This window comes from Lissotriton helveticus, chromosome 3_1 (assembly GCF_964261635.1).
Source record: "Lissotriton helveticus chromosome 3_1, aLisHel1.1, whole genome shotgun sequence".
Taxonomy (NCBI): Eukaryota; Metazoa; Chordata; class Amphibia; order Caudata; family Salamandridae; genus Lissotriton; species Lissotriton helveticus.
Genome location: NC_136061.1, coordinates 63,949,704 through 63,962,329, shown reverse-complemented (window position 1 = coordinate 63,962,329; position 12,626 = coordinate 63,949,704). Strand labels below are relative to the sequence as shown.

Here is a 12,626-nt window from a genome sequence, read left to right as displayed (position 1 = left end):
AGTTTAGGCATATTAGAGAGTACTGTTACCAATTTGTTGCACACAGTCAATAAATGAGACTCAAGAAGAAACTAGAGACCAATTTAGAAAATAAAAGTGATATAGTTTTTAACACAAAGACCTTCGTAATCAGGTAAGTACTTAGACGTGATCAAATTTTCCGATAGAAAATGGCAGCTGTTAGATTGGAGGCACGAGCCTTGAACATGGTATTGTCATCCTATGGGAGAAACAGTCACTACATAGGGTCACTAGCAAACAAGTTACAGGAATGATCTTCAGGACTTGAGGTAAATAGGGGTCAGGGTAAAAGAAAGCACCAAGAGTTCAGTAAAGGGGGAACCAGTCCGGTAGAACCAGAAGGAGGCTCAACTCTTGACTGTTTCAATGGCCTAGGGCTTGGGGCACGGGTGCATAGTAGTTTTGTCCGGCGGGTTGTGGAATTTGAGCCTTCCACAGTTCAGTGCACCTGCAGAAGAGGGAGAAGAAACATCGCAAGACTACTTCTGTTGTGGAGCCTCTGGTGAAGCCCCTCGATATTCAGGCGGCAGTGTTCAGACTAAACACAAACAAGCCTTGGAGCTGTCAACAGCCTCCAGTACATCGGGTATTATTGTTGGGCGGCTCCTGGGGGACCTGTGACAGGCAAACGTGGTGGGGAGACCTCCTGGAGAACGGTGACCTATTCCTGATGATTGTCGGTGGACCCAGTGGGCAGCAGATTGGTGTACGGAACATCGCTGTCAGTGCCTGCAGGCAAGTGGCTCCTCCACTTGAAGGGAGATGCTGGCTGGTTGACTAGGTGCTGAAAGCCTTCGGAGGCTTTTGGAAGATGCACAGCTGCAGGACGAGTTGGGTTTGGGTGATTGTTGGAATAGGAGCAGGCAGGTTTTGGCGCCAAAGTCCACAACTAGTTCTCTGTTCTCGGGTTCTTCAGCTTTCTTTGTCCTCCTTTTGGAGTCAGTCGAATCGCAGTTCCTGGTGCAGGGGGTTTGGGGGGGGCATCGAAATAATAAATTTAGGGGTGTTAAGTAGAGTGAAGAGTAGCAGCCAATGGGGCTACTTACCCTTGGTGTCACTACACCTCCTATAGGACGACTTACTCTACGGAGTGGGCATAACCCTGTTCCAGAGTTCCTAATTCCACCAAAATCAAGATGGTTGAATCCGACCTTTGTGGAGCACACCTTAAGGGTATGACTAGCCTGGTGGAGCAACATACCTAATTTCCCACCTGACCTGGTGTCAAATGGGCCCCAGGGCAGGGGATGGCATTTCCCAGGTCTTGGGGGGGGGGGAATATAGGGGGGGGGGGGAGAGGGAGGGACGATTGTGGGGTCACATATTAAAAGTGGTAGGAGCTTTGAAGCCCCTAGCCTGGATATGCTAAATCACTGGCCATCCTGCGGGAGGAGATAAAAATACCTCCCGCCAGAACAGGCATGGTTTCTAACCTCAGAGCTCTGGCTCTCACCTGCAGGTCACAAATGTGTCTGTGGTGGCAGGCTGGTAGATACCAGGCAGCACACTAAGAGGCTGTTAAGTTTTCAAGGGGGATCTTTAAGGTACTCTCTGGGTCCATACCTCAAACCAATTATTGCAGCCCTTAGGGACCCTCTTTACTACCCATGCCCTAGGTACAGGGGTACCATTTACTACAGACTTACAAAGGTTCTAAACGTCTTGCCAAATGGGGTACAATTGAACAGTTACCTTGTTTAAGGAAAATAGCCCTGGTACTAGCAGAAACCCAGTGCACTTCAGTCAAAAGTGCATCAAATTCCAGGCAAAAAGTGATGGTGACAATGTCAAAAAGGGGCACATTCCTACAACGTACCACCATGATATAATAAAAGTATATTTTTTATAAAGCCAAGAAATCACAGAAAAGCCTAAAGTAAGCACGGCACCCAGCTTCTGAACTGATGACACATCAGTTCAGAAGTCCTGGTCTTTGATAGGAGGAAGGTAAACACTTCGGGAAAAGAAGAACATGACCGGTTTGAAGAAAAAAAGGTTAATTACCTTTACCAATCAGCTCAAGCTAGTATGATGGAAAATAGAGTGCGAAGCATGAAAACATTCAAGCCATAGTTTGGTTCGGGTCACAAACTTTAGTTTAGGTTTCAGGAACTCACAGAAAAAAAAAGGATCACCACAGTTCCCTTTGGGCTTATTTCACTAATCTGATTTGACAGAATCCTTTTCGGGGTCACTACCAATTAGCAACGGTGCTTCAGGGCCACAATACCAGATATAACATTCAGAAACTTTACTCTTAGAGCAGTGAGAACAAGTGGTTACAATTTAGCCTAGGCTTAAAAACTCAGATTCAGTATAAGACAATAGACCAAATTAACTTCAATGTCACTCATTTTTAGTGGAAAAATAATATTACTTCAACAAACAAGTAAATGGAACAGAGCCAACATAAAAAAAAACACCTAGAAAGTGCTACAACTTGCAAGGATCGAGTGAGGACCCAAAAGACTTTGCAGCTTCTCAGTACAAGGAACTCCTTTTTCTATAACACTATCCCAAAGCTAAATGCTATACTAGGAGGCCTTCCTCTGGACAGCTGTAGTCATTTCCTAGGTGTTTAGATCTCTGCAGTTTCTAGGTTTATTGACTGCAATATTGCAATGTAATCTTTACTTTGCTCTATTGAGGATCTGTCAAAACGATGTGCAAAAAAACCCCCCAAAAAAAGACTGGCCCATTTTAAAATACACTAGCTAATCCTAAAGGTTCACCACTCATACAAATCCCCAAGGAGACGTAAATGTGACCCACTTTCCAGTTAGGATGGTCTGCTTTACTTATGACCATGGAACAGTTAATGGCCCAAATGGTCTCTTTGCTCTTAAGGTGGAGAGAATACAGTAAACAATACAGCATGCCAGCTCCCACTACATTTCCCCAAAGACGGATTAAAGGTTCAGGTACCTTAGCCAGGCCAACTACCAATCACGGTTGAGTTATTGTGGTGGAAGCGCATTCACATGGATAGATGCACCGATAGGAGAGCAGGGTGACATCAGAAGCCACTGGTTGGTTATGGGGGGTAGTAGTGATCGCACCTGAAACCTGCAATATCTCCAGGACCGTAAGGGCTAGAAAACTGGCTCAGACTGGTAAAGAATAAGAAAGAAGTCCTTTGAGCGCAGAAATTGATTCCAACATCGAAAATTTCGATATCTGGATCCCTCGGCAGCTTAGGTGAGATGAAATGCATTACTTACCTGTAACTGCAGTTATCCAGTATTGGTGTCTTTCATAGATTCACATGCCTGAATCATTCCCCGTCGTCGAGACGGGAGTCTCCGGTACATAGAAAAGTAATGTCTTATAGACATACATAGAGAATAGTAGGCCTAAAGGCCTCACCTTAGTAACATATCCATGTCCTTTTGTAAAAAGGACCAAACTCTAGAGAAGAGCCAATCAGCTATCACCTCCCTCTAGAACCTTCCTGGCAGGAGCCTCAGTCCCTCAGATTTTCGTACGCACTAAGCCAAGTAGGCGTGACACAGAGTTAGGCGAGTCCTTCCAGGGGAGGCGGGAGGGTTGCATGTGGATCTATGAAAGACACCAATACTGGATAACTGCAGTTACAGGTAACGCATTTCTTATCCAGTATTATGGGTGTCTTGCATAGATTCACATGCCTGAATCAGAGTAGCAAGCAATGCAGAGTGCACATTTCTGATGGAATAGCATATACAAGTCCTCAGATAAGACACATCATGCGAGCATGAACCATCATTAGACCTCCACAATAAGTATTACTAAAGAAATGTGCACACCAGAGTAGGATGGAGGGACGGACGGAGGAAGGCTCACCTTACTGAAAAGATGGCGTAACACTGATTGTCTCACTGCTGCATCATTCATCAGCTCCGTATCCAGGCAGTAGTGCCTAATGAAGGTATGCGGCGACTTCCATGTTACCGCCCTGCAAATGTCAATAACTGGCACCCCTGCAAAGAGCTATAGAAGTGGACATAGCTCTCGTGGAGTGCCCTCTCACTTTGGAATGCGATGGCTGTCCAGCTTGGTCATGACAGAAAGCCATGGCTGCAGATATCCATCTGGAGATGCTCTGCTTGGCAAGCGGTAGACCTTTCCTAGGTCTGCTGTAAGCTACTAATAGCTGGTTAGATTTACTGAATGTTTTAGTTTGGACAGTGTAAACTTCAAGCATCGCTTGAGATCCAAAGAAAGCAGCGATCTCTCAGCTGCCGTGCTTGGGTTTGGAAAGAAGGAACGCAGAACCACAGGTTCATTTAGGTGGAAGTCCGACGGGACTTTTGAGATAAACCTAGGATTGGTTCTCAGGATTACTCTGTCGTTATTAAACTGTAGAAAAAGATCCTGGGTTGAAAATGCCTGCAGCTCACTGACCCCCCCTTGCAGATGTGAGCGTCAGGAGGAGTGCTGATTTCCACGAGGCATACTTTAGGTCAGCTCTGTGTACTGGTTTGAACGGATGTTTCATGAGCTAGTTAAGAACCACATTGAGATGCCAGGTAGGTGGCAACATCCTTACTGGCGGGAAAGATCTGTATAATCGTTTTAGAAATTGCTTACTCAACCCGTTTGACCAGAGCGATGGACTCGTTGAAGTTCTTTATAACGAGATATTGCTGCTAAGTGTACTTTAATGGAGGAGTGGGCTAGGCCCGACTGTGCCAGATGTAATAGATAAGGTAATATTTGCTCCAGTGATGCGGAGAAAGGCAGAATTCCGTGATCTGTACACCAAACACAAAAGCGCTTCCATTTCAGGGAATACAACTTGGTCGTGCTATCCGCCCTTGCTCTGGCAAGAATGTCTACAGTCTTGTGGAATATTCAGATTGTGGAACTCTCTGAACTCAGGAGCCAGGCGACTAACCTGAGAGACTTCAGATCCGGATGTTGAACTTTATTATTGTTCATTGAAAGCAGAGATAGATACTGCCGCAGGTGGACCAGCGGCTCCAGGGATAGACGTTGGAGCTCTGAGCCAATGTTGCCTCGGCCGAGTTGGGGCTATTAAAATTAGAGTACAAGGCTCCACCTAAATTTTCCTGAGGCATCGGGAATGGTGTACGCAATGACGTTGCGCCATGCGATGGAGGATGCATTCCCTAGAGACCCTAACTGGGCGTGCCAACTTGCGAAGTGTGGGCATTTGGCGTTCATTGTCGTCGCAAATAGATCGATTTGCGGCGTGCCCCATCTGGAGAAGATCTGGTCGATAATTTGTTGATCTAGATCCCACTCTTGTGACGATGTTTTCTGCCTGCTCAACACGTCGGTGAGCACATTGTATGTGCCTGGGACATATTCCGCTCTTATTCCAGATTATTTTTTGCAACTCGCAAGAGTGTCAGCGAGTGGGTCCCTCCCTCTTTGTTGAGGTAGTGCTTAGTCGTGGTGTTGTCTGTCCGGATGAGCACCAGGGAATGTTTTATTCTTGGCAGGAAAGCTTGAAGGGCCAGGAAGACCGCCCGCAGTTCGAGCAGATTGATACGTAGTTTCTTCTCCATAGGAGACCACTACCCGCTTATCTGTAGCTCTAGCAGAAAAGCTCCCCAGCCTTCCAAGGAGGCGCCTGTTGTGACAACATGAGGAGCAGCCGGAAGCAGGAATGACAAGCCTTGAGACAGGTTTGGAGATGACATCCACCATTGCAGGGCTCCGACCATCTGAGGATTCACTTTTATGTGGTCGTCGAATGACCCTGTGCATTGGACCCACTGCTTCGAGAGCACCTCCTGTAGATTCCTCATTCATAGTCGACAGTGAGGAACCAGGAGGATACACGCCGACATCATACCCAGGAGGGATAAGAAGCGACGGACTGTCAAGACTTTCTTCGAGGCTACTATAGAAGCTAGTGCAAGGGGCTTGTTCATCCTCTCTGGATGGGAAAGCTTTTGCTGACCGTGTATCCAGGGTTGCACCTAGGAAACTGATGCACTGAGAAGGTTGTAGGACCGAATTTTCCTGATTGAGGGTGAGACCCAAGCAATCGAAAAGCTTTAAACAGGCGTTGGAAGCCCTGGACACGTCTAAGGATGGAGCCCTGACCAGCCAGTCATTCAGATACGGAAAGACTTGGTGATGGCACTGTCTGAAATATGCCGCCACCGGGGTACGACATTTCCTGAATATGCGCGGTGCAGACTTGAGCCCGAAGGGCAGAACGCGAAACTGCAAGTGTCTGCCCGCTACTGCAAATCACAAATACCTTTCTGTGATTCCTGTGAATTGGGATATGGAAGTAAGCATCCTGTATGTCTAGGGACGCCCTAAAATCCTGCTGTTACAGTAGTTGCAAGACCTCCTGGATCGTTACCATGCCAAACGACTGCCTCTTAGGAATTTGTTGAGGGCAATAAGGTCCAAGATTGGTCGCCACTTCTTGTCTTTTTTCTGGATCAAAAGAAGCAGGAATAAAACCCTTTTCCCTTCTGAGATGGAGGTACTCTCACGATTGCTCCTTTCTGTAGCATAATCTAGATCTCTCATAGAAGCAGCCGTAGATTGTTATTTCCGCTGTACTTTACCTTGAAAGGACGACCTCCCAAAAGAGGACTGCTTGTTTTGCTGTTGGCGCTGATGGTATTGCGGTCTACTCTGGCCTGAAGGGCAGGAAGACTTGTATGAATAATTTCCTCTGTAGGAAGACTATCGTCTTCCTCTAGGTCTACTAAAGGACTGGTTCTTCTACTGAAGAGTGCCCAAAGCTCTAGCAGTGTCTGCTTCGTCAGCCTTTTGTGCCAAATAGTAACTGGCTAACATATGGCATGTCCAAAATCTTTGTTTGCACCTCAGGACGGAAAGAGGCTGCCTTTAGCCACCCTTGGAGCCGCAAGCCTGCTGCTCCAGCCAACTGGCGGATCCCTGTCATAACTATATCCATCGCGCAGTCTATAGTTTGACGCCGATGCTTCACCATCTAGCAGAATCCTCTTTACTTCCTCTTTGGATGAATGTGGCAATTCCGACAGCTATGGGGCTATGTGGGCCCACAATTGCCTATTATAGCATCCCAAGAGCGCTAGGGCGTTCGCGGCCTTTACCGTCATTGCCGATATGGAGGAAAACCTGTTCCCAATGTTGTCCACTCTTCTTACCTCCTTGTCAGGAGGAAGAGACAATGGGGCCGAAGGATTCCTGGAGGTCTTCTGGGCCTGTGTAACCACGGAGTCCGGCTTAGGATGTCCTGTGAAACACGCCGGTGCTGTATCTGGCGCCCTATACTTCTTATCCAACTGAGAGATCACTGGTGATACAGAGGAGGGGTTCTGCATGACCTTTACCCCTTCTGACTATAGGTAATGGATAATCGGTATTGACCTTACTGCCTTCTTGAGAGGTTCTGTGAAGTCATACAAGAAGCAGACCTGTTCGAGAGACCATAGAGATCTTAAAACGTTGAGCAGCCCTCTGTACCATATTATACGAGATTCCAGAATTGTCGGAATTTCCCTCGTCAACGAGTCCGTCGACGAGATCGGCATCATAGACTGTCGTCGTAGACAAGCAGTCATAGACTAGGCTGTCGTAGTCGACGTCCTAGACGATACGTCGTAGACGAGGCCGTCGACAACGAGCCATGGTAGACGAGGCCATCGTAGACGAGGCCATCGTAGATGAGGCCATCGTAGACGAGGCCATCGTCGACGCTGTTAACAGGCCGTCGTAGACGAGGCCGTCGTCGACGAGCAGTCATAGACGAGCCGTCATAGACGAGCCGTCATAGACGAGCCGTCATAGACGAGCCGTCGTAGACGAGGCCATCGTAGACGAGGCCATCGTAGACGAGGCCATCGTAGACGAGGCCATCGTAGACGAGGCCATCGTAGACGAGGCCATCGTAGACGAGGCCATCGTAGACGAAGAGGCTGTAATAGGCAATGATTATGGTTCCTTCATCGACGATCCTGTTGACTATGTTGGCTTCTTAGTCTTTACCTCAGGAGGTATAGAAGACGCCTTCCTGAAGGGTCCTATGACCAGAGGAGGTGATTTTGACGGCTCAGAAGTCGTCTTTTTTACATGATTTTTCTCCAAAAGCAAGTCCTTTACTCTCCTTTTCCACAGAGTGAGCCCAGAAGACCCATGAGTGGTCTTTTTGAGGGCCTTCCCAGGATGTTCCCCTGAGGAATGAGTCTGAGGAGATTCTCTTCTCTTTTGAGGTCTCCTCAGACGTTGAGGATAACGCCTCATCACGGTCACTGGAGAAAATAGAAAACCTCCTTTCTGGTCTTAGTGTTGGACACCATATTAAAAATCGCCCTTCACGACTTCTCAAAAACTTACTTAAGTGCAACATACCTTGCAGTCTTTGGCCTGCGGTATAGAAAGTAAATGTGGTCCGTGTGAGGATCAGAGCAACCTCTAGAAACAAGTAGCACAGGCTCTTAAAAAAATCTTTTCTTCTCCTTACCAGACCTTCTTCAAAGAATGTATTTGAAGATAATCCATAGTAGAAAAGAATCCTTGACAACAAAGTCATTTAATGAAGTGAAAAAACACAGAATCTGAGCAGAGCTCAGAGGAGACTCCCTTAGCACAACGTGTGGTAGAAAATCTGAGGGACTGAGGCTCCTGCCAGGAAGGTTCTAGAGGGAGGTGATAGCAGGTTGGCTCTTCTCTAGAGTTTGGTCCTTTTTACAAAAGGACATGGATATGTTACTAAGGTGAGGCCTTTAGGCCTACTATTCTCTATGTATGTCTATAAGACATTACTTTACTATGTACTGGAGACTCCCGTCTCGACGACGGGGAATGATTCAGGCATGTGAATCTATGAAAGACACCCATTATACTGGATAAATCTGATATACTGTGTAAAAGTCCAGAGGTGGCCTTATAAGTGACAAGGGCTTGTTTCAGCAATCCCAAGGTGCTATATTAGAGGTAGTGTAGTCAAGCAACCTTAGGCTTAACTGAGAGTGCAAGACATCTACAAATAGACGCAATGATCAATAAATGATAATTCGAGAAGTAGATCACACCAATTGATAACAATAGCAAGTATCTTTATATCTTTTTTGGCGTAAGAAAAATCGTACAGGTGCATTTTTTAAATATAAATTCTCTGTTTTAACAAGCATTTGCAATGCATAAGGTCTCGCATTAGGAAAGTTTGAGCTATTGGTATTGTAAATGACACATTTGTTATATATGTGTTGGTTTTGAAAAAAGCAAAAATAATAGCTTTGTCATTTACAATGCCAATAGTTATAACTTGTGACACCTATAGCATTTGTAATGCAATATGTGTTGTATTCACGTGACTTAGATGTATTGATATTACAAGTAACAATGGCTTTGAATTTTTTTAATAATTAATACTTAAATAAAAGTTATTGTAATTTATAATGGCAATAGCTTAAACTTTTGTAAATAACTTTTCTGAAGAATATGTTCAGTGTATTTTATTGTGACGAAAATCCAAGAACAGAAGTGAAATACTAACCTCTTTTTGTGACATTTGTAATAAAGCTTGAAACATTGAGAGATCATATTTGACCCAGTTGTTGGTAAATGGTTGCACAGATTGATGCTGTGGTGGGGCTGAGAGATGTTGTGGTGGCGACTAGTGATGCTGTGGCATTCAATGATCCTGTGGTAGCGCATAGTGATGTTGTTGTGGTAGCGCATAGTGATGTTGTTGTGCCCCTTAGTGATGCTGTGGTGATGCGATAGATAGAGTGAGTGGGATAGATAGATAGAGTGAGTGGGATAGATAGATAGAGGGAGGGCGATCAGTATCTAAATAAGTAGATAGAATGAGGGCGATAGATCGATAGAAAGATAGATAGCGTGAGGGCGATAGATAGATAGCGTGAGGGCGATAGATAGATAGCGTGAGGGCGATAGATAGATAGCGTGAGGGCGATAGATAGATAGAGTGAGGGCGATAGATAGATAGAGTGAGGGCGATAGATAGAGTGAGGGCAATAGATAGAGTGAGGGCAATAGATAGAGTGAGGGCGATTAGATAGAGTGAGGGCGATTAGATAGAGTGAGGGCGATTAGATAGAGTGAGGGCGATTAGATAGAGTGAGGGCGATTAGATAGAGTGAGGGCGATTAGATAGAGTGAGGGCGATTAGATAGAGTGAGGGCGATTAGATAGAGTGAGGGCGATTAGATAGAGTGAGGGCGATTAGATAGAGTGAGGGCGATTAGATAGAGTGAGGGCGATTAGATAGAGTGAGGGCGATTAGATAGAGTGAGGGCGATTAGATAGAGTGAGGGCGATTAGATAGAGTGAGGGCGATTAGATAGAGTGAGGGCGATTAGATAGAGTGAGGGCGATTAGATAGAGTGAGGGCGATTAGATAGAGTGAGGGCGATTAGATAGAGTGAGGGCGATTAGATAGAGTGAGGGCGATTAGATAGAGTGAGGGCGATAGATAGACAGATAGAGTGAGGGCGATAGATAGATAGATAGTTGTGTGTGTGGTTGTGTGTGGTTGTGTGTGTGGTTGTGGTTATGTGTGCGTGGTTGTGTGTGTGGTTGTGTGTGTGTGGTTGTGTGTGTGTGCTTGTGTGTGTTATGCTTTGTTTTTCTATGTTTTGTTATGCTATGTTTTGTTGTGTTTGGTATGCTATGTTTTGCTAGGCTATGATATGTTTTGTTTTGTTTTGCTATGCCATGTTTTGCTATGCCATGTTTTGCTATGCCATGTTTTGCTATGCCATGTTTTGCTATGCCATGTTTTGCTATGCCATGTTTTGTTATGCCATGTTTTGTTATGCCATGTTTTGTTATGCCATGTTTTGTATGCCATGTTTTGTTATGCCATGTTTTGTTATGCCATGTTTTGTTATGCCATGTTTTGTTATGCCATGTTTTGTTACGCCATGTTTTGTTACGCCATGTTTTGTTACGCCATGTTTTGTTACGCCATGTTTTGTTACGCCATGTTTTGTTACGCCATGTTTTGTTACGCCATGTTTTGTTACGCCATGTTTTGTTACGCCATGTTTTGTTACGCCATGTTTTGTTACGCCATGTTTTGTTACGCCATGTTTTGTTAGGCTATGTTTTGTTTTGCTATCCTATGCTTTGTTTTGTTATCCTATGCTATGTTGTGTTTTGTTATGCTATGCTATGTTGTGTTTTGTTATGCTATGCTATGTTGTGTTTTGTTATGCTATGTTGTGTTTTGTTATGCTATGTTTTGTTATGCTATGCTATGCTTTGTTGTGTATGCTATGTTGTGTTGTGTTTTGCTATGCTATGCTTTGTTTTGGAGTGGAGAAGCGTGGCTCAGTGGTTAGAGGCGGCAGACCCGGAAGCTGAGATCGACCATGGACCAGGGTTCGATTCCCCGCCTCGGCGGGTCTCGGGCTCAAAAATTCCACGGACTCGACAATTCTCGCTCTGGTGCCTACTCAACTCACGGGGTCACACTCTGCGACTCTGGGCAATAGCTTGCTTAATCTCCACTACGGCCCCTCGCGGCGGGATGCCTGGCTTTCACCTTGTGGACACCCTGCCGGGGTTTCTCACAGGGGAATACCAGGACGGGTTCCCTAAGCAAGCGCCGGGACGCTTACGGGCAGCTGTGCGCTTTACAAGTCCAACACATTTACATTTTGCTATGCTATGCTATGCTTTGTTGTGTTGTGTTATGCTATTTTTTGTTATGCTATTTTTTGTTATGCTATTTTTTGTTATGCTATTTTTTGTTATGCTATTTTTTGTTATGCTTGGTTAGGCAGTGCTTGGTTAGGCAGTGCTTGGTTAGGCAGTGCTTGGTTAGGCAGTGCTTGGTTAGGCAGTGCTTGGTTAGGCAGTGCTTGGTTAGGCTGTGCTTGGTTAGGCTGTGCTTGGTTAGGCTGTGCTTGGTTAGGCTGTGCTTGGTTAGGCTGTGCTTGGTTAGGCTGTGCTTGGTTAGGCTGTGCTTGGTTAGGCTGTGCTTGGTTAGGCTGTGCTTGGTTAGGCTGTGCTTGGTTAGGCTGTGCTTGGTTGTGCTGTGCTTGGTTGTGCTGTGCTGTGCTGTGCTGTGCTTGGCTGTGCTGTGTTTTGCTGTGCTGTGTTTTGCTGTGCTGTGTTTTGCTGTGCTGTGCGGTGTTTTGCTGTGCGGTGTTTTGCTGTGCGGTGTTTTGCTGTGTTTTGCTGTGCTGTGTTTTGCTGTGCTGTGTTTTGCTATGCTGTGCTGTGTTTTGCTGTGCTGTGTTGAGTTGTGTTGTGCTGTGCTGTGCTGTGTTGTGCTGTGTTGAGTTGTGTTGTGCTGTGCTGTGTTGTGTTGTGCTGTGTTTTGCTGTGCTGTGTTTTGCTGTGTTTTGCTGTGCTGTGCGGTGCTTTGCTGTGCTGTGCTGTGCTGTGTTTTGCTATGCTGTGCTGTGTTTTGCTGTGCTGTGCTTTGCTGTGCCGTCCTGTGCTGTGCTGTGTTGTGTTTTGCTGTGCTGTGTTGTGTTTTGCTGTGCTGTGTTGTGTTGTGTTTTGCTGTGCTGTGTTTTGCTGTGCTGTGCTTTGCTGTGCTGTGCTTTGCTGTGCTTTGCTGTGCTGTGTTTTGCTGTGCTGTGCTGTGTTTTGCTGTGCTGTTTTGCTGTGCTTTGCTCTGCTGTGCTGTGTTGTGTTGTGTTGTGTTTTGCTGTGCTGTGTTGTGT

At 45.8% G+C, this 12,626-nt stretch overlaps 1 protein-coding gene across 3 annotated transcripts in view; it reads right to left on the bottom strand.

Annotated features, from left to right (window-relative positions):
- The window catches only part of USP37 (ubiquitin specific peptidase 37), a 396,132-nt gene that overhangs the window by 126,567 nt on the left and 256,939 nt on the right, over positions 1 to 12,626 (bottom strand). The gene's annotated exons all lie outside the window — the stretch shown is intronic.